We start from the raw sequence: 25706 nt of genomic DNA on the forward strand, positions 1-25706 counted from the left end.
GAAGAATTTCTTCTTTTTATTTTCTCGTATGTGAAGTACACAAAGAAAAAGTATTATAATCTTTAAACGATTCGTAATCGATATTTTTACGAATTTACACATTTTAGACCTACCTGATTTCGAAAAACACATTTTTAGAACTATGCCTCTCTGTCTGTGAACACAATAACACAAAAATGTTTTCAGCGAAACGGATAAGATTTGGTACATTGTCTATACTCCAAATTTGTCGATTTCCATCCATTTTTGAAAGGAATCTATTCAGAGGAAATATATCTGTCCGGCTGTCCGAATGTCAATGAACATGACAACTACAAAACGAGGTGAGCTAGATGGATAAAATTTGTTAAACAGATTTAATATCTAAAGTATAGATATGTATTAAATGTGGAACAAATCCAACAAAGGGCTGATCGTCTATTGATTTGTACCTGCACAAGCATATAAAACCGATAACTCAAAAACACATTGACTTTAATATATGAAATTTGATATGGGATTTTGACTACAATAACAGTTCTGGGTCACCTTTTCGTTTTAATGGGTCATTAAAAAGATGACCAAAATACATGTTCGGTTTCCTGGTATTTCTGTTTTAATTTTATTTCTATGTTTTATCGTTAAAAAAAATAACGAAAGATTGCATTCTAATAAGTTCTTCCGTAATTATTCTTCACCTATGGCATGCGATAAATAATACTTAAGTACTTTCATTAGAGAGTATGCGAGGAAGTTTCAGGGAGACTGTTTCCGCTGATTTTATAAATCATTTTAGTAAAAAAAAGGGAATTTAACATGATTTTTTAAAATCTAAAATCCGAGATAAATTAAAACTGACTGCAGTATTTCAACTTACTCTTGAGTAAGTTGATTTTTAAAAAGAAACCAGACGTCATTTTACTTATCAATCAAATAAAATAAAAGTTTAATTGAAACTGAGAAAATGATATCCAAGATAAAAATGAGTATTCTTCCCAAGTCAGTTAAGTATCAGTTAAATAATTCATTTTAAACAAAGAGAAAGGAGATCGAAATTATACTCATAATAAAAAAAGGTTTTTTTCAATCGCAATGAAATATATATAAGGAAATCCTTACAGCTTTTACAAAAATGAGAGAAATCTCTATCAAAAAGCAAGAACTATACTCATATTGAAAATTTAAATACAACTATTCAATACATACAACTGTTCAACTGATAGAAAGTAGCTTCTGAATATATCCAAAATGCTTCTGAATATGTGCTTTTATTAGTCAAAATGCTCTACAAAATTAGTTAAGCTCTCATTTTCAACTTAAAAATTTAAAAATATTCTGTGAATCTGCTATCTTGCTAAAATTAACTCCATCCAACCCTGGGAAGCCAGCAGGGCTCAGTTCGTACAAGACAGAATTCGGTAAGGGAAAGAGCTAACACGACATATCGCGTGATCCCTTTCGCAAATTTTAATTAAATAAGTGCGGAGTAATTTATTTCTTCTAGAAACTTTTCAGATCGAAAGTACAGCGTATGCATTAAATTCGAAAGAAACAAAAGATTTTTTGATTTCACTTGTAATGCATTTGATGTAGTTTTTAAATCATATTTTGGAGAAGTTCGAAGATTGTCTTTAAACTTCGCTAAGCAACGATTACGTGTTCTGCTGAATATTTCTAATATTAAAGCACCAAGCATACTGAAGGCATTAAAATTTAAGAAATCCGAAAGACTTTCGAAAAAGAAATGAAAGGAGACTAAAGAATGTCACATTGACAATACTTTTTTGATAAATGTCATCCAAGAATAAATCTTCTCTAGAATATATTTTAAAATTCCTTTATTTACTATGAATACATTTTAAAATTTAAGGAGGAATTTTAAATCAAACTTTTGCAGGTAACTCTTAAGATTTAAAACGATTTCATAGAAATTTCTGAGTATGCTTTGTTTCTTAAAAAGGTATAAAAGAGTGTAGCTTCAACTGGACCATTGCCTATATATTTGACTTTCATTATATCCATAATTCTATTAAATATGTGAACCGTTGAATAGTAAACTGATGTCACAAAGATTCAAATGTGATTATAGAATCCGCCTATAAGTAAACTTGATGCAGCTGTAGTCAGTATACATGTGTTTGCTTTCAGATATTATCAATTGGTACTTGTCGTTTGTAACGGCTACCAAAAAGCACAAAGAAAAAAAATCGCCAATTTGACAATTTCAATCGTCAAACTATATAGCATGTGATTGTATAACTTGATACTTGAGTATATTTTTATAATATGGCGAAATTTTTTCTTGGTGCTTTTTGATCGCCGTTAAAACCGAATTGTACCCATCAATTAAACATTTTAATAAAAGACTATTAGTCCCTATTCTCTTTTAAAGAAACAGTAAAACATGATTCTAAATTCTCAGAGATGAACATCTTTGAATATAATTTATTAAAATAGCTTATAGCTAAATTTAAGGGATTCCTTTCTCTTTCTTTTGCATAATTTTAAATGCTAGTCAGATTGAATTACAAACAATGGCTTGGTTTGGAATTACGCAGTTAGTTATAACATACAGGAATCCTGAAATGGAACTGGAACAAGCAAAAGAGGGAAAAAAGGATATTAAACATTCAAAATTTGGTTCATAAAGAACAAAAACTGAGGCTACTTGGATTTGTATTATATAATGAAACAGAAAAAGAAATGCATAAAATCGTCTTTTAACAGGCAATACCACAATCTCAGTTTTCAAATTTTGGGAAAGAAAAGAAACTAAATTTTTTATTACCAGTAAAGAATACTTCTGATTCTTTTTTTCATTTCAATAACGAATATCATGAATATATGTCTTATGCTCATAGGAGGTGATGAAAAAAATCGAAAACTATTCTTTATTGGTTGTGGAAAATTCAGTTTTTTTCTTCCTGTTGTAACATTTAGAAAATTGAGATAGATGGCATTGCTTCTTAAGCGAAAAAGTGTATTTCTGTTCATACATTTTATTTTTTAAATCAAAAAATACCTTTTATAAAGAGTATAATACTATATTTGAATTCATTCATTGCTTGTTAGTGTGGATTTGTGGAGGGAATAAAACAAATTTTTCTTGAAATGCATTCAAAGAAGTCGGTGTTCCAAATTTTGAAACTAATTTCTTTCATTGGATCAATGACACAATGTTTATATGTTATTTTTCAACTTTAAAGTGTTTTTCTAAAAACATTAATTGCATTATTTTGAAAGAAAAATTTCAACAAAAAATTTACCATGCTCTTTTATTAAAATTTCTTCTCCATCATTGCATATTAAAGAATATTTAGGCAGTCTAAATAAAGCAAATTTATCCCATATTTGGAAATATATGATTTTTGGTTATTTTATGGTTATCAATATAGTTTTGAAATTTACAAAATTAAATAAGTTTACGGTGTTTTCTGTTATTGGCATTTTTTAAGTCGTGTTATAGTAACATTGATTTTTAATTTAATTCAGTTTGCGTATACTATGCAAAATTCGTGATGAAATTAAATCACAAGGTTATTTTTTAATTACGTTTTATAACTAACTATACAAGCTTTAATTCAAAAAATTTTTAAATACTTAGGCAACGTAAAACTTATTCTTTCTGTGACTTTATTCCTGTAGGTAGAAATTATCTAAGAAGAATTCCGGGAGGCTGCATTGAAATAATTTTTTTGGAAATATTTTGCTTATATTCTTGACGTAAATAAATGATAGATTTGATTTAAGTAATACTCAGAATATTTAAATGTTTACACATTTTAAATTGCATTGTTTTATTACTCAGGCCTTTGAGCATTATCAGCATGTAGCTGAATATGCGGAAGACATTGGTACATAGTTCTGAATTATGCCTCAAATTGCGATTTCAATTTCAGTAGTAGCATCGACAAATCTATCCCTGATCTATTTTTAAATATGTAGTTACGAAATAAAAAAAAATTGCAGCATTTAAAAGTACATAAAAACATGAAGAAGCTCATAAAGTTAATGACCTGTTTTTATTATTTAAAGATAAGAATTTAGAAGTAAATATTTTATCAAAACACCATTTTTATATTTAGCTTATTTTTATATTTAACATGTTTAATATATTTTTGAAGCAACCGAATGGCACACTATTACTATAAAATTTAGCAGTTAATTGCTTAATAATAAAATGAGAAAATAAAATTTGTAGCAACAAATCTACAAGAAAATAAATGTTATTTGCATCTAAGAACTTAACTATATTTACGAGATATATAATTTTAAATCATAACTACTATCTCAGTGGCAGAATATTTAGTGCATCTCGAAACAAGAATTATGGTCTGATAATGCCTTTTCATTTAAAACTTTCTCATATCTAGTTAGGCCAAAATATGTGATGAAAATGCAAAATGATAGATCGTTATGGAAATGAAAATATTGTGAAAATTATGTATTGTTATATGAAATATTAATATGAATGTAAAATAATGGATAAAAATATAATTTTTCTATATATCTTGTTAAAAAATAATTTGAGCACTTAACTAAAGGCCGGAAACATCCTTTGGAAATCCGGTTACATCACATACTTATCATAATGGCAAATATTTCGATTAGAGGATTAATGCATCAAAAAATGCATAATCTTTTCCGAAAATGGAAGAAAAAAATGTTTTTGTTCTTATAAAATTAAATATATACTGAAATATAAAGTAAAAACTTCGAATGTTTAATATGTTGCCAGTGTGTTAGATACTTAAATCTCCATATAGAACAATTTTGAGCAATTATCGTGAAGAATGGCATAGAATTTCGCTTTGTTTCTTGGACTTTCTGTAGGAAATATGCATAACTGCATTCGTATTCATTCGAATACATGTTACTTCTTTTACATTGTCTATTCTACGCTTTATTACATTGTAAAACATGTAGCCATTACGAGTATTCATTTCTTGCAACAGAATGATTAATGCGAGCGTGACAACCAACCAGTACAATTAGGAATGTGAAACAGAAAGCAATTTCGCAGGTGTTAGTGTTTCTAAATCCCTTGGCGCCACGAAAAATTCAATAAATTCAATAATTGTCGAAAACGCAGCGGCCTTTTTGCGTAGTACTTCGTATCTTGAAAATAAACACGAAAATCGGGTGAATGGAAGTAAGTTCGTGATCAGCGAACGTTATAACAGCATTATGCATCAATTCCACCCTACCTCCTTTCTTTCACAGCTGCAGGAAAAACATGCGATAATTATTATGAAATGATGCTAACTTAATTATGCCTAGCAAGTGAACATAACACCTGAACGATTTGTACCAGATCCAATTATTTAAAATAAACCAAAAAGAAGAAAAATTGAACTTGATAAGAATGTGTAAACAGTAAGTTAATGACATTATTCCGCTGATCAATGAGTGCTCTAGTTCTTTGTTTTCTTGAATTTGACATTGAAATGTTTTATAATGGATTTAAGAGAATGAACTATTGGAAATGTCATGTAAAACTTATAGTTTTATGAAAATTTTGCAACACATTCAAGATTCGCAAAATGTTCACATTAAAGGTTTAACACATCAGCAGCTACTTCAAAATTAAATCTTAACTTCTGAAGAGTTCCAGTTCGTTTTCGAAGTTTTATGCTTCTCCATAAGGTATTCAAATCGAAGCTGTACACAAAGTGAGTTTACAAGTCATGCTTTGGAATCGAACTGGAGGTCTTCATTGGTAAGCTTCGTCCACACGCAAGTCTTATGGAGCTTAGCTCGCATTCTGCAAGATCGCAACTGTTGAAGCGTGTTAGCGAACTGGTAAAGTCATTACGAACGTTCGAAGCCCCGGCATTATTCAAATGATGCATGATTGATGGCGAGGAGAGTTTTGGAAAGTGTACTGCGCATTCTGTCAGGGATTAATCGGTGTAATATGAAAATTAAGAGCGGCGCTGGGGTCCGCTTGATGATATTCAGAATATATTAAATGGAAACATGAAAGATGGATTAAGTCGCTAATTCTAGCGACAGGGAAGGCTTAATAGGGTTCTAACAGGCTGTAAATCTAAAACGGATTTCTGTCCGTGAAATTTAGTGTCAGTAAATCATACAACAATAAGTCAAAAATTAAGCGCTAAGGAAATTTAAAATTGCTCTTTTGAGTAGTATTAATTACTTCATTTGAATAAACAGCAAATTCATTTGTTTCTCCTTTTAATTAAGAAATTTGAGTAATCTAAAATTAATTCGGCATTGGTGTAATAGCTCTATGTTACTGGCCTAAATTTGATAAATTATGTATCATGCATTAAAAAGTGGGGTGATTTTACATGGATGTTTTTACTTCGATTTTGCGTTTATTATTTTAATGACAGGTTTTGTAAGCATGAAATTTGTGTTAATTAAATCAAAATTTCTTCAAATTTTTACTTTTGCCACTTTATTTCAAATGCGAAAAAATTATTGCGCAACAAAAAGTGCACTTAACAGCAGAAAAACTGATCAGGAAAATGAAGCATTAATCAATAACAAACAAAAAGAAATATTGTATGCTTTTAGCGGTTTCACAATGGATGTCGCAATAGCTTTCGTTATTATTGCAGCTATATCACATAAAATTACTACCTATCCATGTTTTCCTTAGCGCTTAATTTTTGACTTATTGTTGTATGACCACATTATAAGCATATGACCCCGTTGGAGTCGGGATCAATGGTTTAAGAAAGCCTGAAATAATTGATACTCTTACAGCGTGAAATTGCAGAGCAACTTACAATCAATATTACTACAGGAACAAGGCCGAACCACCAATTCCGATGAACTTATCTAACATTCAAGTGCAGTTTGAATTTGTCCTTTCCGCGGTTCGTGATGGCTTATAGGTTAACAAGCAACTTTTAAGAATCGTGATGAATGAAGGTTAATTAACAATACTTTAAATTAGACGCTCAGAAAATGAAGCAAGTTCTTCTATTCCACCTGCACTTTCATCAAAACTGAACAAAGAATCCAGATGCCTATAGTTTAGAGAAGAGCTGAAAAATAGCATCAAAGGTGATTTTTTAATCTTTAGTCTGTAATTATTCAGCACAATACATAATATGATTAATTATTTTGGCGAGTAGAGTTATTTTTAATATTTTTATGTATTTCTTTCGAGATAAAGGCAAGAATTTCTATTTCGAGCTCTCTCTCCTGAGGGAAATCTCACAATAATTAATGAATAATCTTGCCACAATTGATGCTTCGAAAACCACACCCAAAGCACTTGGAGTATCTCCAAGTAAGTTGGCTTTCAGGAACTAAAAGAAAAAAAAAGCAATAATGCTTTTGAAATATAAATGTGGGCAGGTGCACTTGTATCAATGCCCAAAAGGCGACGAAAATATGTGCCTTCTCATGAACTAAGTCATGATAAAAAAAAATTAGGAGAGCAAATTCTTTTAATTGTTATTTAAATTACATTATGGTGTTGCATAGATATCACTTAATGGTGTAAGTTACTACCGAATGAATTCAGAACTTCAAGTTTACAATTGTAAAGAAAACTTCATTCGAGAATTTATCGCTCAAAAATATGCAAAGGTTTTCTATACATATGTACATGTTGCCTCAAATATAATGACTTTCGATCCTGATTTTTATTTATTTAATTTTAAATTAAGCTTTAAAGTGATTCATTTTCATTAATGTTAATTAGCTGCTAAAGCTTCAGTGTTGGTTGGTGCATTATTTTACATTTTTAGAATGATTAAATAATAAATTATTCGTTATTTATGAAGTAATAGCTAACTGAAAATGAACGAAGCTTAATTTATTTACTTGCTAAATATATATATTCAATTAGTACTTTGGAAGAAATAAATAATCTTATTCAAGTCTTATTCAAAGAGTTTTATTTTATTTAAATACCATCATACATATTAAAAAAAAAAAGAAATACAAACACATGAACCGCAAGATCAATTCTATGGATAAATTGTACCCATGTAATTGTTAAAACTAGGTTGGAAATAAGCTCGACAAAAAAAAAAAAGTTCATTTTCAAAAAGAAATTTTACCAAGCCAAGTATATCAGAAATACCATAAATAGATTTAAAAAAAATTACATTGTAATAAAATATTTACCATAATATTTATAATAATATTTAATACAAAGTAAAAGACTTTAAATATATATATATATAGAAAGCTCTAATTTAGATTCAGTTGGGAAGAAAATGCAATTTTTAAAAAAGTTTCATCGATGAGTTTATCTCGATTTATTTGTATTTCATCGATTTAGTCAAGAGTTATAAGATGTTGCAGACCCAAATATTTTTCACTGCTAATATTAGAGATTACTTAAAGGCGGTTATCGCATTTGAACTCTTTCAAGAACGATGTCCAAAGAAAAAAAAAATTATTATTGCCATTTTAGCAATTTTTTTACAAAATTTGATTATTTTTATTTTTATATTCCTCGATTTGCTTGTCTTGCTTGCTATTTCTATTACTTGTCTTTTTTTCGTAATTCAGAACTAGCATTAGATTATCTTTTTATGCAAAATCATACGTTTTTTTTCTATTAAAATAAGTTTGTGGCATCATTTACGGCAATGAAACAACTCTACATTTTGTGAATTCCTGAAAGACCGATTTCATTCTTTAAGGTTTCTTTTTTTAATTTATGTATTCATCCCTTTGCATTCTTTACTCTTTTTTTTTTTTACATATGAGAAAAACGTTCCCTTTTTTCATATATTTTTCATGATTTTAAAAGATCTAAAGTAATAGCATTTAAAAATCAATAAAAGTAATAGCATTTAAGATCAATAAAAAAGCTAGTGACACTGAATTCGTGCGTGATCTCATTATATATATATATATATTTCTGTGCAACAATGTATTTTTAAATTCACCTTTAGGCATTTGCTTGGAAACCGTTCATTATATTTCTCCATTCCGTGCAAAGTTACATAAAAAATTCAGATGTTTTACTCACGCTAACAAGTGCAAGGTTTTTTTCTCGCCACCGAATACGTCTTTTTATTACTGTTAAACGCCCATTTTGTATCTAGGATTATCGATTACTATTACAAGGATTGCATGAAAAATTGCTATAAAATAGACAATTAGTTATTGATCGATCTTTTCAAATGCTTTTATCTAGCATTATCCATATTAAAAAGTGTTACGTTTCAGATCTGTTGTAAATATTTAGACACATGTTCTCAATCCAGCAGATTTTCTTTTTCCTTTTATAACATTGCAAATTAAAGAAAAGATAATGAACTCTTTTATTTTAACATTGGTTTCCTCCAATAAGAAGGCCTTTACTTCTACGCTGAATTTCTAGATCACGTGATTTTTGCAAACCAACCACGCTTGAATCTGATTGATGGCTTGTTTGACTGCTCATATGCCACGCCTCTTTTTCTGTTTCAAAGGTCTCAGGTAGCTCTTTACGTGTTTGTTCGATAATGTCATTGTCCGCAAGCGCAAAAGGACAAATAAAAAGATAAGCGTACTTATCTAATGTAATGTAAATCTCAAACAATAGTACTCTGGAGGAAATGAATGCAAGCACACACGTTTTATGATAAATAAACTGAAAGATAAAAGTTTGTAAACATGTTATATATTTATGTAACCAGTACAAGTTCTTTTCTGATGTAATCTATATATGAAACAGGGAAATGTTTGAATCGGAAATAGTAATAAAAAAGTTTGCGATTACGTTTCAACCTTCTCCAGGCAATTAATTTTTAATGTAACACTGAGTAATCACGTAAAATTCAGATTCGAAAAGGTAATATTTTCTGATTTAAAATATTTTGTCAGTTGAATTTGGTTCGTAAGATTACTGATTCACATTGATTATAAAATTTACGTGTATTGATATTAGAATTTTAATAAAAGCTGCTTATTTATTTCATCTGGTTCTTGGTAATTCTATAGTTAATGCATCACACGTAAAAGCTAATATCTATACGATATTGATACTGTTAACATAGGCTCTCATAATAATATGGTGCTTACATTGTGTTTTTGAGTTGTATTTAATTAATCTTATTAATATACTTTTTTATCACATTTTACAAAGGAAAATATATTTATTTATATAAACTGTTTTAAAGATTACAAAGGTGATTAACTAATCGCTCTAAATGCACTGCAAAACACTGAAAGCAATGCGAAACACTGAAATTCCTTCAGATTTAAACTCCATCTTGGTGCTTAAAGCTATCTCGTTTTCCCACTTTCCAAATATATTTTTTAGAATATGGTATTTTGTTATTACTAACACACACTTTTTTTACAGAAATACTTAAAAGCATTTTTCCTTTGATAATAAATAAAAATGACTATTAAGAAGGTGTTTAAGATACATTCAATAATGACATATACAGTTCAAATGAAATCTAAAATTTTACTTGTAGGTAAGCTTTTACTACGCCATTTCTCTTTTTCTCTTGCATTACAAAAATGTTTTTCGTGTCATGAAAATAATTATTTCGCATTTGGATTTATCCTATGTGCAAAATATTTGCGTTTTATGCTTAAAAAAATGTGTTTACAGCCTGATAACCATCGTAATATTTTTATTTTAATGCTTATGTGTCTTTTAAACTGCTATAGTAGTTGAGATCTAAAAAAAATTTAAATTATAAATTAATTTTAAGATTATTAAAACAAACTAATTTACATAACACATCTCACTTAGCGTAATTTGTGTTTCCTTTCTTGAGAAATATCAGTAGATACCTTATGTGGATAATAATTTTACACATTAATAAGCGAAAATCTACTTACGATTGAAATTCATAATATAAAAACACTTAAAATCAGAAAAGTTATAAATTTTTATTTAAAAAAATGCTTTATGAGTGCAAAAACATTGTAAAAAGAATAAAAAACATATTATGAATTAACGGTAGTGCTTGCACACTTTCATATTGTAATATAATTGAATAAGCATCACAAGTTTTAAGCACCTCCTACATCAGGATATAGGACCTCCCACGAAAATCAGATGCGCATTTTGTATCAGACGGCCATTGCTTCTTTACACTCCAAATTTTGAAGGCTTTATCTATCTAAATGCTCATGAAAAGTGAATTCTTTATTCGCTTTTTCATGATTTTTGTGGTTTGAGTTTAAATTTTAAAGCTCATGGGTGTTTTAGCAAACATTTGCAAGATGCAGCATTATCAGAATACTCATTTAGTTCCGTAAGTGCCCACCAGGCGGCAGTAGCTATTCCTGAACAGTACTATTCGTAGACGACAATTGTTTTAAAAATGTGTTTCTTGTACTTTTTATGCAAATAAATTCATACACTTAATTTGTATTGTGTATCTTTTATTGCTTTGAAGAAAGAATTCCTTGCCAAAGAAAAACATGATGAATAATGCATATATGTATTATGCATTTCTCATTTATTGATTTGCAAGTATGATAGAGCTCTCGCTAAAAAATATGATACATTACAACGATATAATAACTGAAATGTTTTTCTAAAAAGTCCAGACAGAAACAATTTTCCAAGTTTTTCCAATCACTAAATCTCTGGATTAATATATAGCTGCAAAATTACTGAGCTAAAATTAAATTAATAAGTGAATAAATTTAGAGCAGTGTGTCTACTATAAACGGTACATCTTGCTGTTTGACCAGCTTGTTCGCCCTGATTATCAATTTTTTATATTCTGATAAACCATGAATATAGAATGCATTTAAAAAATATTCATCTTGTTATTTGATACTACTTTAAAAAAAACTGTTTAATTTAACAAAGTGCTGCCAATTTCTGCGTGTGCAAATTAAAAAGAAAGGAATTATTACTACGAAATAAAAGCGGAAGAGAAAATTCTATTTCGGAGTTAATGCCCAAAGAGATTAATTTTTAAAAATCTTTATTTTAACACTGGCAAAAGCACGCGATTGAATGTTATGATAGATGAATTTTGATTTCATCATACATTACATTAAAAAAACATAGACACTTTTGACCACCATGTTTGGTGTTTTGTTCTAATAACGTAATTATGGGACAAAAACCGAAAACTGGACTTCCTACATTTTTTAAAGGATCACTGACAAAGATTTGTTTCTCACGCAACCTAAGCCATTAAAATTTAACTCTAAACTATCAATTCATCATAGCTATGGATAGTGCATTGCATTAAAGTTTTTTTTTTATTTAAAATAAAAAAAAATGTACATAAATGAAATCATTAGCATTAGAAAGGTGATATTTTGAATTGTAAGATAATGTAAAGGCCACTTTCATGAAATTATAATTTTGGAAGACATGGTTATCAATTTTCCTAGGAAAGTCATAGCAATCACCCATGTGTTAATGGTGCAGCCTTCTTTTGTGCTGTATTAAGCTTTGATTCCTATTTCATGATTTCTTTGACATCTTCTTTTCTTTTGATTTTTTCCTCTAATTTCCATTTTTAAGGATATTCTGCTGCTCCATTAATTAGCTAAGCTTTGAATAACTACAGCTATAAAAACGCTCAAAGAAGCAGTCTGAAAATTTAGTATAGCGATTTGTTTATATTTGACTGTTACCATTAAGTAAATAAGAGCGATTTCTGTGATACGTATGTTAGTGTTTTATATATATAGATTAATCATACCTTAATAAGCTAGTTTTCTTCAAAGCTTTTCAAAACTCCTGCAGTAGCATTGTATTATGTGTTAGGTAAATAAAGACATTCATTTCATTCATCTTCAACCTTATATATTAGAAAATGAATGAAATTCGACTGAATGACCAATGATTGTTTCGTAGGTTAAATAATAAAATGATATTCACATCTGGAACGTTTCAAAGAATCCGCCACAAAGAATGTCATTATATCTTGCTGAAAAAATGTTTGAATTCTTTATGAACATTGTATTGAATTCTTCATTATAACTTACAATTAATGCGTTATTTTCATTTTTCCTGCCTCTTAATGCTTCTTTTTTTCTGGAAAGTGTTATTCGTAATTCGGTTACTTGTCCACCATTCAACAATACGAAATTCTTTCCCAAATGGCCTCCATGTTGCTTAAAAACGGGAAGTAAATACAACTAAACTAAACTAGGCAAGATATAATTCTGTGAGCTAAAAAGATTTTGAAACATATCTTCTGTTCAATAAATCCTGCTGCTATTCCTTTCCTTACACTTAAAATTCCTTTCCCTCCAATTTTTGGTTTCAGAGCAACATAGTGGAACAGCTCTTTGAATATGAATGAGTCATTTTGTTCTTAAACCAAGTCATGCATTTTAAGTTCCAGGTGATCAAGGCAAACAGCAGTTTCAAAAGTTAAATAAGATAGATTATTTTCTGTTGGCAGGTGATAAAAAAGAAACTCTAACTTTTCAGTCCTCGTTGAAATATATTAACTTGAAATGTTACTGACCTTTTTGTAAAGCTAAAATATTACCTGTCTATTATATGCCATAGCATATCGAGATAAAAAAAGTTTAAAAGAGATAAGTGTTCATTTTCTTAAATCAGCGGATACTTGGCTGTTATTCGAAAGGATATTTTTGGAATGATGTCTTTTCAAAAATGTGATCTTTTCCTCAAATGAAATCTACGAAAGTTTAATTCTGTGTGTATATGATGGAAATTTTAGAATCAGATTGTTAGTTAAGCCATGGATTGAAATAAAAAAATAACCCTGAAAGGAATAAAAAAGTTATATTATTTTGTACGAGAATAAAAAGTTTTCAAAAGTAAGAGCATAGAAACGCTTATTTATTATAACCATCGATTTTTTTTTTTTTTTTGTCGTTTCTTGAACTCTGGCATTGTGAGTACTGTGAGATATTTAAAAACAGTCGACAATGAACTGTCATTGATTCTAATTAAAATGCCATACTTGATGTGAATTATTAAAACATAAGGGTTTAAAAGGAAAATTCAAGTGATCAAAGAAAGAAGAATTATTATGAAAAAACTGTGAAAAATTTTTTCAAGAAGAGAAAATTGTTTTTGCTTACAAATTAGAAAATACTGTGAAGATAATGTAAAATTTTACGAGAATTATTTTTGCTATCAAAAAATCGACCCCACAGAGTCTAAAAAATATTATTCTCTGAAAATAATATGTCCTGACACTCAGGTAATGGAGCCTAATAAAAAAAAATTTTGAATGAGAAATATTAGAACTACTCGTAGAAATAAACATCTGGATTCAAAAGGCAAATAGAGAAATATCGTGCTGTATTATGCGCTATTGGTCCCTAGGAAGCCGTTCTGATTTAATGTCAAAAAGAATTTTCCCTTGTGCAATTTCACTTTACAACTATAAGCTTGATACATTTTAAAATATAGTAAAAAATTATCAGGAAAGCTTATATTTTAGTAAAAAATTATAATCATACATTTAACATTTACAATAATAAATGTTACTTGTGTAAGACTGGTTCAATTCTTTAAAAGCATGCTCACTTCAACGATCACAATTTTTATCGCTTAACGATAGAACTAAGTATTATTAAAATGAAAAAAAAAAAAAACCTCATCCATATTTAGATTTAACTAAAAATATGATTGAGATAAATAATAGGGAAATATCTTGTTAAAGTGTTGATTTTTATTTTTCCAACGTATCGTTTTTCCATAAAATGTAAAATTAAAGTTACGATTTAATGCGTTTTTTTCACTTCTTTTTTATCATTTGTAAATGTAATAAATATAATTTACGTTATTTTGCCAAGAAGCTACATCTCATCAAAAAATAGTCACGAGAAATTATTCTTTAATGCTGTGGATAAATGAATAGCAGAATAATTAAACTGTAATCAAAAAGCTCTTTCCATTTTAGGGAGAGAAATGGTAAAAAAATTATTTTATTTCGTTTTGATGAGATAAGTTTTTGGCACACGACAATCTCTCGTTATAAATTTGCTGTTGGAAAAAACAAGTAATAAAGTTTCATTGTCAAGACTTCCATAAACATTCATAAACGTTTTGAATTTGAATGTCTTTGGTCAGGTATTTTATGAATTAATTGGATTACATAGCTAAATCCTTTGAAATCGGTCTATTTTTAGTAAATACGTATAAAGGAGAAAGGCAGAAGAATAATGGGTTCTGAAATGAAATTAAAAATAGTTTATTTTAATTTTGCAGCTGGAAAATAAAAAAAAAGGTTCAGATATTGATAAGCTTCACTGTATTTAAAAACGAATATTAATTATGAAAAAGCATAAAAAAAAATCAAAACTACAGATGTCTGAGATTAAAATCTCTCTTTAAAAAAACATAAATTGATTGCCAAAAACAAAAATCACTTCGGTATTATTTATGATGCTAGTGTTGTATTTGGGTTAAAAAAGGTATACAGTATTGTCAACTTTTTTACCTTAAGGCAGTAGTTTTTTAATAAAAAGAATATTTATCTGAGAAATATGGAAAAGATATAGAGTCGAGATTCTGTTTAATGATTCACATTTCCACTTAAAAACTTCCTTAAAATCATTTATTAAATAGAAATTTGAGTATTAATTTATAAAAACGGAAGGAGAAAAAAACAAATGACTGAAACTTTCTTATCTAATCTATTAACTTTAGTAAATATCTGAAGTTGCGAAAAGTTTGTAATCCTGCTATGCACAGGTTCATTATATAAAAAAAAAATCATAAAAATTTTCATTCTTTTTAAAGAATGAAATACATTGTATATGTCCTTTAGGTCCCCTTCATATAGTATGATATATGTTGGCATTTTTTCTCGAAAAGAATTTTAAAAAAATTTCCGTGTTATTCTCTTCATCACTAATTATATTGTGTTCTGCACTTTTCGTATGTCATGCTCCATAGAATATTTGGCAATTAGAGAAAAAAATTATAGTTCTATTCCTTCTGAAATAGAGAAAGAGCGCATACAGTTATAACAGCCGATTTGGTTGTTTTTGTTAGAAATTAGACAAATCAGAGGTCGCCAACCATGCACTAACAAACAAAGGGAAAAAAATGGGGGAAAAAAGACTTTTAGCCTAAACAACATTGTCAAGAAGGAATTATTTTTTGTAATATGGAAAGTAAATAGCATTTTAAGGTCATTCAAATTAAAACAAGCCTTTTTTTCCTTTACAAACAGTTGTTTTTTACTCTTTTGTCAAAGATAATTTCATTCAATTTTCCTAAATGGAAAAAATCTCTTTTTATTCCAGAAATTCATAGATAAACAGAGTTTTTGTAGATTATTTCATGGGCTGTTTTGATTTTCCATTTTGACCTCAACAAATGTTCAAATGCAGTCATGATTTAAAATTTTTAAAGATGTACTTGCAAAGATACTTTGGATTTTAATTAAAACATAGAAATCTATGATATATTTTGTTTTCAAGTGTTGTCATGCATAAATGTTTTTGCTGCACAAATAGAGCTTAATTGTTAAAAAAGGGTTTTCTCATTTATCTTTTCAGGATTTAAAAAGAAAAAGAAAGACATTAATCTTAGAATCTGAACTATGCTTTTGCTTTAATGATGAAATTTCCGAATTTCTGTTAAGTGCTTTCTCAAATGTTAGCATATATCTACATCTTTATTTGCAAAGTGTATAAAAATATCTTTATCATTATTAAAAGGGGCTTATGAAATGTATGAAATTAAATACGGATAAACTTCTTTAAAAAAAATAAGACTATCCATTCATTTTTATGACTTAAATGAAGCTTATTTTAAAGCAATAGACAAGAAAAACCAATAATAGAAATAGTATATTGAAATATGTGCTATCAAAGAGATTCTTATTGACTTCATTATGATTCTAATATAATTAGCCAATAAAAAAACTTCTTTACAAAATTCAGTGTTTTACAGTCAGTGTGCCAACTATTTCGACTATCTTCTGCGATGTTTCAAAAATATATTAGCTTGATATATCTCTCGATTTCAAAATGATCTTTTCAAAACAATAAATGCCTCTTGGGAATAGTCACATTATTTCAATTTAAAGAGTATATTTGAGGAATGTAGGTCTACATTATTTTTTTATATATATAGTATTAATTAGAGAAGTAAAACATGTTCATATATTACATCTTTAAAATCAAGGGCATCATTTAAAAAGACAAAAAACTAACAGAAATAATCAACATAGATTTTTAATGAAAATTTTTATTTGAAAAATATTTAAAATATACTAGTATACCGTTGATGAAAATTAGGTTTTGGGAAAGCTATCTCTTTTTTTAAAGAGATATTTACATCAATGTGGGATTAATGGCATTATTTGACAATTAAATCTTTCATTACACTTTATTCACTCTGAATATTAATTCTTACCATAGCAAAAGGGAACAATCATAATAAAAAAAAATTTAAAAATCAATTTAAAAAAAATTTGAGCGCCTCGGGACCTATTTTATTTTGGATGTCTACTTATGATGTTTTATGGCTTTACTAACAAATAAATGTCGAGTATTCATGGAAAATATCAATACATGTTCTTAACTAATTCAGTATTTCAAGTTGCATAGAAATAATAATTAAGAAATTTAAAAATAATTCTGTTATTGGCTATAATACCTAGCTTCGTAGTAGACATGCTTAAGAAGAAGTCATATTTCAGTTTACTAAATTATTTGATTTGACTTTATAATGGGGGGAAAAAATCGACAGAAGGGAACTAATCTTAATGCTGCGAAGTCCACCTTGATTCCCTTTTTTTTACTGTTGTTGTTTTCTGGACTACGCGTTTGATCCTTCGACTTCAGCCTGTTTTATTTCTTACCTGACTTCAACTTCCAATGCTCTTTATGCACTTGAACAAAGTTTTCAACCAAGTAAGACGAAAGCATGTTTTTCTAGTAAAACAATGTACGCTTCTCGATGGTTTGTCTATCTCTGATTAGTTGACACGGATCCTTTTCATGATCATTTATTCTGAATCAGATAAAACTCTGCAAGTCAATCCATCAACTCTTGGCACGATCGTCCTTGTGATGATTTGTTATACACAGCATTATTTCACCTACAATAATGTACTAAATCTAAATAACAACAAAAAAAATCCGTTTAAGAAAAATAAATGCAAGAAAAATTAGTTTTGCGTAACAAAATCGTAAAAATGGACAGAAAATTGAATAGCATGGCTATTAAAAAAGTTACTTTTACTGTTGTTCTAAATCCTTCGCATTCATAAAATTGAAATTAATTTATTGTATTTTTGATGATAATTGGTGAACCATTTTTTACAATAAATGTGCTAAATCATTTCACATGAAATAACATAAAATTAATTTCTGACAGTAATACCTTTCTGTCAATTCATTTCTTGAATTTAATTTAGTTTTGTATTTTTCTTGCCAGGAATCATCATATATATATATTTCTGCTTCTATAATCTTCCCCACCCCGATTTTTAGTAAAAATCTAACTGTCCCAAAATTGTGCGCACATTTACAGCAATTATGATTTTTCAATTTAGTATCTAATTCGTAGAATTTTTTGCTGAAAATAGATTAGACGCACAATTTCCATAAACTAACAAGCATATATTTATTACGTCATATTTTTAATTGCCATGCATTTCACTAACAATGGAATCGCCGCTTATAGCAAGCCAAAATTCTTTAGCCTAATGTCTCTTGGCGTACTTGGAATTATTTTTAAGATTTAATTAACTAATCCATTGTTTATTAGCATAGACAATAGTTTTGTTAACTATCAAGTTTCCTCTCTTCCTAATATAAATTATATTTTTTTTTGGTAATACTGTTTTAAAATTTTGGGAATTATGGAGTCATTCAACTAATGTATAGTAATTCAAACTTTTAACTAAATCTCGCTTCTTATTTATTACTTCTCAACATTTATTTCAACTGATTGAATATTTTTCAACTAAGAAAAATATCAAGATACTTTTTATTATGAATTTTTAAATACCATTATAAAAATAAGTTACTTATTAGATAAAACTTTTTATTGGAGTATATTTCTGACTATATAAAATTACTTAAAGTCACTGAATCTAAATTTTTGAAGGAAAATTGTGAAAGGTTAGGAGGTTTTTAGAAAATTACTGCTTGATAAATAATACATTGCTTCGAAGTATTAAACACAGTTTTGAATAGCCTACGGAAAATTACCATTCAGTAATATATATATATATATATATATATATATATATATATATATATATATATATATATATATATATATATATATATATATATACACATGTGTGTGTGGGTGTGTTAGGCTTATACTACAGCATCCTAAAATACAAGTTTTAATTCATAAGATGATTTTGACCAAAGGGCAAAATGATAATGTTGATAAAAGTTTAATACATTTTTATTCTTAGAAGATATAAAACTGTGCATTAATTAATTAAATATTGTTAAGTACGTTTCTGGGAAAATGTGTAAAGAAGAGGTATTTTGTTTAAAACTCTAACTCATAGCAAATTATATAACTAAAAATCGGAATGTTTTTTTAAAACTATAAATTGAACACGACCCTTCTAAGTCCTACAATAATTACAATCCTACAATAACTCCTTGGTATAGAGCCAAAATAGATATCATAATATGAAGGAACTGTTCTGTATTTTCTTAGGAAATTTCAGCTCATATCATGAGCTCTAATAAACAAATTTCGATTTCCTTATAACAACATTTTTATTTTTTTTATTTTGCATCTCGATCCTCTTGCTTTTATTTCCTTGAAAGTTGTTATTGTGCCTTAAGTGTTTTTTTAGGACCTGTACATCCATCAAAGGCGAGAGTGTTCATATATCACCTGTAATTCTATGCGCCTTACAGTATAGTTTGAAACAATTTGTGGATCAAGTTGATGAAGAAAATTGCACATAATAAGTATTAAGTGATATAAATACCAAATAGAAAATGTTAACAAGCACTTGAAGAAAGAGAACGAGGTCACAAACTTACTCCGGGAATCTTGTCCCGATTGGAACAATAGTGGCTATATGAATTATTAAAATCTTTCCTTGTGGAGCGCAAGCATTATTTGTAAGTTTGGGAATGAATAATAGGAACTTAACCCTGCCTTTGCGCGTTAACTTGCTCCAGTCTTCCCTGCAATAACAAAAAAGTAATTTTAATAAAAATGCAGTATAATTTTTTTAAAGCCTTTCTTATAAATAGTTGCTTAACAAGTTCACTTTTACGTAGAAGAACTAATTTTTAAAAAAATCATGGCATTGATTTAATTTAGGGAACTGGTTTTAACCAAATTTAATTGTCAATTTCTTTAAACACAAATTAAGTCTTTTGAATTTTTTTCCTAAAATAATTTTTATTCTAAAATTTCCATCAGCGTATAATGTATAAACCGAAGAATGACGTCTTATGCTCTGTATTAATATTCCGCCTTCTTTTATTTCCTCACATATGATATAATAAATAGTAATTTTAATTTTGGTTTTTATGAAAGAACATTTGATGGCCTTTGCCATCCAAAAAAAATCATCTAAACTATTTTAATAAAAATTGTTACAGAAAATTATAGCCAAGCAAGTTTCTTCTCTGAGGATATAATAATATAGTCACTACTCATACCTTTAATACTTTCTTAAAAGCAGCTTAGGAGCTATTACTTTTTGTTAAAATATTTGAGGGGGGCAAACACTTGCTCTCTATGATTCAACGAACTAAAGTTACATCGTTTAAGCATAAGCTCCCGATTTTGCATTATATATTTAATAGAATTGTCACGATACTTGTCCTATCTACATGATAGTTTAAATTTGACGACTTACCGCTATGATTTCTAAAATCAGTGCGAAAAAGAATAATCTAATAATAAATATGTAATTTCGTCTTGCTCTTATGAGGTGTCATAATTCTGTTTAAGAGGTTTCAGATGTATACGCTTACTGTTTGACTGTTTAGAGGGAAGGGATTGATTTTTATAATTTTTAAAGAAACTCTTTTCTAATTTTACATTAACATCTTTTTGCATTACGCAATGAATATGCGCTTAAACAAATATTTTTGATGAATATAGACCAGTTCGTATTAAATTTTTTATTGATTTTTTGAGAGAAATTATTTTTTATTCAGAATGTAGAGTTTCAAAATATACAGTGGTGGCCAAAAGTGTGGACATTTTTTTTTAAAGTTTCATGTTTTTCAACTTTGCGTGCTTTTAGAATATATTAATTTTCACTTAAATACAAATTTTTATATATCAAATTGAAGGTAATTAAAAATTAAACGGCTATGCCTTCAAGATAGAAAAATTTCATCAGATGCCATTAGATGTGAAATGAATGCAGCGGGTATTGCAATAAATTCAAGAACAATAAGAAGAAGGTTATCAGGATTTGGACTACAAGCTAGAATTCCAGGGAAAAAAACCATATTTAAATCAAAGCAACGCGAAAAACGAGTTAAGTGGGCAAAAGAACACATTAAATGGTCAGAAAAATCAATGGAAGCAAGTAATCTGGAGCGATGAGACTAAAATATCGCTCTTTGATTAGTGATGGTAGAAAATACATGAGACGTAGAGTAGGTGAAGCGCTTCATCCTGATTGCATTGAAGCAACTATAAAAACAACAACAAATGCCTTGATTTGGGCATGTATGTCTGCAGATGGTGTGGGCCGAATTCAAGTGATTGATGGCATCCTGAATGCCAAAAAATACATCGAAACTGTCCTGGAACTAAAATTGACACCTTCCATCAGGGATTTCTTCCCAACAAAGCACCATTTATTTTGCAGCAGGATTCAGCTCCATGCCACACAGCAAAAGTATGCAAAGCATGGTTTCAAAATCAAGGCATAGATGTATTACCATGGGCAGGAAACAGCCCTGATCTCAATCCAATTGAAAATGTGTGGCGACATTTGAAAATTCTTGTATGAAAAAAACGTCCATCCAATAAAAGACAACTTATTGAATCTATAATTGATTCTTGGCACCATGTGATTACGAAAGATGAACTCCAAACACTCGTTCACTCGATGAAAAGACGCTGTGAATCTCTCTTAAAAAATAAGGATTATCCTATTAAGTATTGATTGTGTAAGTATCACTTTTAAAAAAATGCAAATCTAAGATAGATCTTACTAAAATGAGCGTAACTTTTTTTGTAATACAGATATTGTAATACTGTTTTTGTTATTAAATTTTACATTAAATTACATTCAATTTGATATATAAACATTTGTATTTAAGTGAAAATTAATATATTCTACAAGCACGCAAAGTTGAAAAACATGAAACTTTAAAAAATGTCCACACTTTTGGCCACCACTGTATATATTTTTTTTCTAATCAATGTAAAATTTTGCTTTTAATCGATCAAATTATACATCTCTAAATACATAATTCAGAATTATTATTTTGATTAAATATGTTTTTTCTTGAGGCTTAAAAATATTTGCTTGATGAATTTATATCTTCTTTAATTTCACAATAATTCTTTTTGTGCTGATTTAATGATAAAATCTAATGATTTGAAATTGAACTACAAATATTGAAATCATTCCCCAAATGTTTTTATGATAATGTAAAAAAAAACAAAAAACAGATGACAATTTTTTTTTTTCATAATGTGTTAATTGTGGATCAGATTTCCATACTTCTTGTGTGTTAAAAGTGCTGAGATTTTGATACTCGCAGGAACATCATTTTCATCATCTGGGCATAGCACAGGACTACTATGTCCATTTTCAACAGTAACGCTTTTAAATAGTTTCTCTTCTGATGGTATTTTTATTAATGATATTCAAATTATTTTATGATCTCACTTTATGCATTAATCTCCTGAAAGTATTCTCGATATGGTGCTTAAATCTATTTCTATAAAATCAAATTTGCCTATGAATTCAACCTATTTACCTATTTCAATTTGCTTTAATAAATTTTTTTTAAAGTATAAAGCATCGAGTTTAAAAAAATTATGAAAAAGTAATATAAAAGTTATAAGTCTGAAAAAATTATAAGTCTTCTCGAGTATAAAAAAATTATAAGTCTGAATGAAAAGAATTTTTTTTTCAACAATAAAAATAAAAGTGATTGAAAGTTAAAGAAACGAGAAGCGAATTTTAAAGAACTTTATTTATTTATTTAAAAATTTAGAATGCTTACTTTAGACGATGAGCTCTCGTACACGAAGCATTAAGATGTCAATCAAATGTCCGAAATTTTAGATAACTCTCATTTTACTGACTATAACTTTAAAGAGAATAAAATACTAGGCTGTTTTAAATAATTTAATATATAATTATAATAAATAGATATAATTATGATATTTAATATTATAATTATAATATCATTTAATAATTTATAATTAATTTATAATAAATTAGATAAATTTGATATAAACAATTTATTAAATGCTAATAAATTAATCAGCGAATTGTGTAGAACAATACGGTGCTGAATAGAAGAATTTTCGTCAATAATTATACTTAGATATAGCAATATTTATCTTTTATGTCTAACGATATGCGTAGATGATTTCGATATTTTCTTTTTATTTTGCTGCATAATTTATCCCATTGTAGGATAAAAAATATCTGAAAAAGTACTTCATTAAATTAAAACTTTTTTTTTCAGCTTTACCAGAATAAATAGCAAAATATTTTCCTACCGAATTGCTGTAAGAAAATTTATCTATAATAAGGGGTTTATTAAACTTTGTCATCTTTTGTGAAGAAATTAAAGACACAAAAATGAAGCCTGTATTCATGTTGAAGAAAAAAATTGTTACAATTTGAGGAAATGTTTTTAAAATTTTTTATTTAAATGTAATAAAATAAAATCCAAAATTGGTTAAAATTAATAAATTTCCTAGGATTAGCTAAAAGCACTTATCATAAAATTAAGATTTGATTAGCCTGGTGAGTTCATTGAAAATTGTAGGAAGTTTTTATTTTATGGAACTTATTTTAATAATTAAAATAATAATTAATTAATAATTAATTTAATAATTCATTTAAATGTAATAAAATAAAATCCAAAATTGGTTAAAATTAATAAATTTCCTAGGATTAGCTAAAAGCACTTATTATAAAATTATTTATTTACGATTTGATTAGCCTGATGGGTTTATTGAAAATTGTAGAAAGTTTTTATTTTATGGAACTCATTTTAATAATCAAAAGCAATTGCAAATTAATTTTGAAGCCTAAAGGTATAAAGTAAACTCCATATTCGTCCAGAATATTTTTTGTTTATGAGTAAACAGAGGAGTTAAAAAAAATCCCATATTATAGAATGGCTTTTATTTATTATTTTAGAGACATCTGTAAGATACAAGTTTAGGCTTTATCCTTGAATGACTTAAATTAAGTATAGCAATCCATAAGTTCCTAGGTACTCTGCTATGAAGCTCATTTTACCTGTGACTATTGCATTCATTTTTGCATCGGCAGTTCGTTTACTTATATCTTTTCGGGAGGTCTTGCACCGTGTCATCTTTAAAATTTATATAATGAAATGTAATAGTTGCCTATATTTATATTAAAGTTTGAAAGATGATCTAAAATTACAAAAATGTAAATAGTAAAATAACAGGAAAAAATTTTAAAAAGCAAAAATAAAAAGCTAAATTATCATGATTTTTTATCAATTTATTGAATGTATAAAATAATTGACTTGCTTATTTTTGGATAGAACTGAAACTATAGATCTTTTAAATGAATTTAATTGGTTTGGTTTTAAAAACTTTTCAAGTTATTGATAAATAAAAATTCAGAGAAAATGCTTTTATTTCAATGAATAAACAATCTTTAAAATCAATCATCATAAATTTATTTGTAAACCATCCTAAAATGGACTTTTTTTTTGAAGACCCACCTCTTTTTTTAAATTATTTATTTTTTTATTTTGATGCCATAAAATGGGAACTATTTTGTAGAAACATATAACTTAGCTCATCAGAGATTGAAATGTATAAAAGTTTACATTTTATGAAAGTTATTTCAACATAATTAATTTCGTTATTTGCATTTCAGCAATTTATTTTGCATATGCAAAATAAATTGCTGAACTCATATTTCTTAGTTTTAGAAAATATTACTTCTAAAAATTCTTGGAAGTTAATATGTCTTAGGGTTAGAGGGGGGGGGAATCATGGAAAACCTTTTAAAAAAACTTTTAATGTACAATTATATATTGTTCTAAATCAATTATTAATTATAAAATAAAAAATTTACTCTTAATGAATATTTTTCTAGTTTTTTTTTTTAATCTCTATAATTCTTGAAAAATATTAAAATAATTTTATTGTTTCAGGACAATGTAGATACAGTGGTGTTTATGTGAAGAAGATTCTTGATAGTGTTATCGTGGGGATTATTGTGTTTAAATGAAGAATCTTTGCAGCAGAGATACAAGGACAATGCTGCTTTCAGGTAATTAATGTGAGCTATGAAGATGAAAATATATTTTCTAATCGTTAACTCATAAATGCTTAAATCAGTCAGTAACTCATAAATGGATGCTTTCATCACAAAAAAGGAAAGATACATTACATCATTAATAATTTAGTAGAAGAAACTAATAACCTATGAAATTATAATAAAAATTGTGAAATACGACATTAATATTTTTCATTTCTTAATATATTCTGTATTAGCAGATCTTATATTTCCAAAAATTATTATATGTATGGAATTCACTTCATTCAATTTTCTGCATTTCCAGTCGACATTTTGGGCACATTTTTTTGTAAATACATTCTAAAAAATAAATATTAACTTAGGGGACCAAGGTTTAGCAAATTCGAAACCCGATACTATTAATGGTCTGTTGCTTAT

At 27.8% G+C, this 25706-nt stretch overlaps 1 long non-coding RNA gene across 4 annotated transcripts in view; it reads left to right on the plus strand.

Annotated features, from left to right (window-relative positions):
- LOC129958618 (uncharacterized) overlaps nucleotides 1-25706 on the plus strand; it is a 246249-nt gene that overhangs the window by 217281 nt on the left and 3262 nt on the right. For all 4 annotated transcript variants that reach the window (XR_008783268.1, XR_008783266.1, XR_008783267.1 and 1 more), the window contains exon 5: nucleotides 25183-25301. This is a non-coding gene — a long non-coding RNA (uncharacterized LOC129958618). The remainder of the gene's footprint in view (nucleotides 1-25182; nucleotides 25302-25706) is intronic.

The sequence above is a fragment of the Argiope bruennichi genome, chromosome X1 (genome assembly GCF_947563725.1).
Source record: "Argiope bruennichi chromosome X1, qqArgBrue1.1, whole genome shotgun sequence".
NCBI classification, from domain to species: Eukaryota; Metazoa; Arthropoda; class Arachnida; order Araneae; family Araneidae; genus Argiope; species Argiope bruennichi.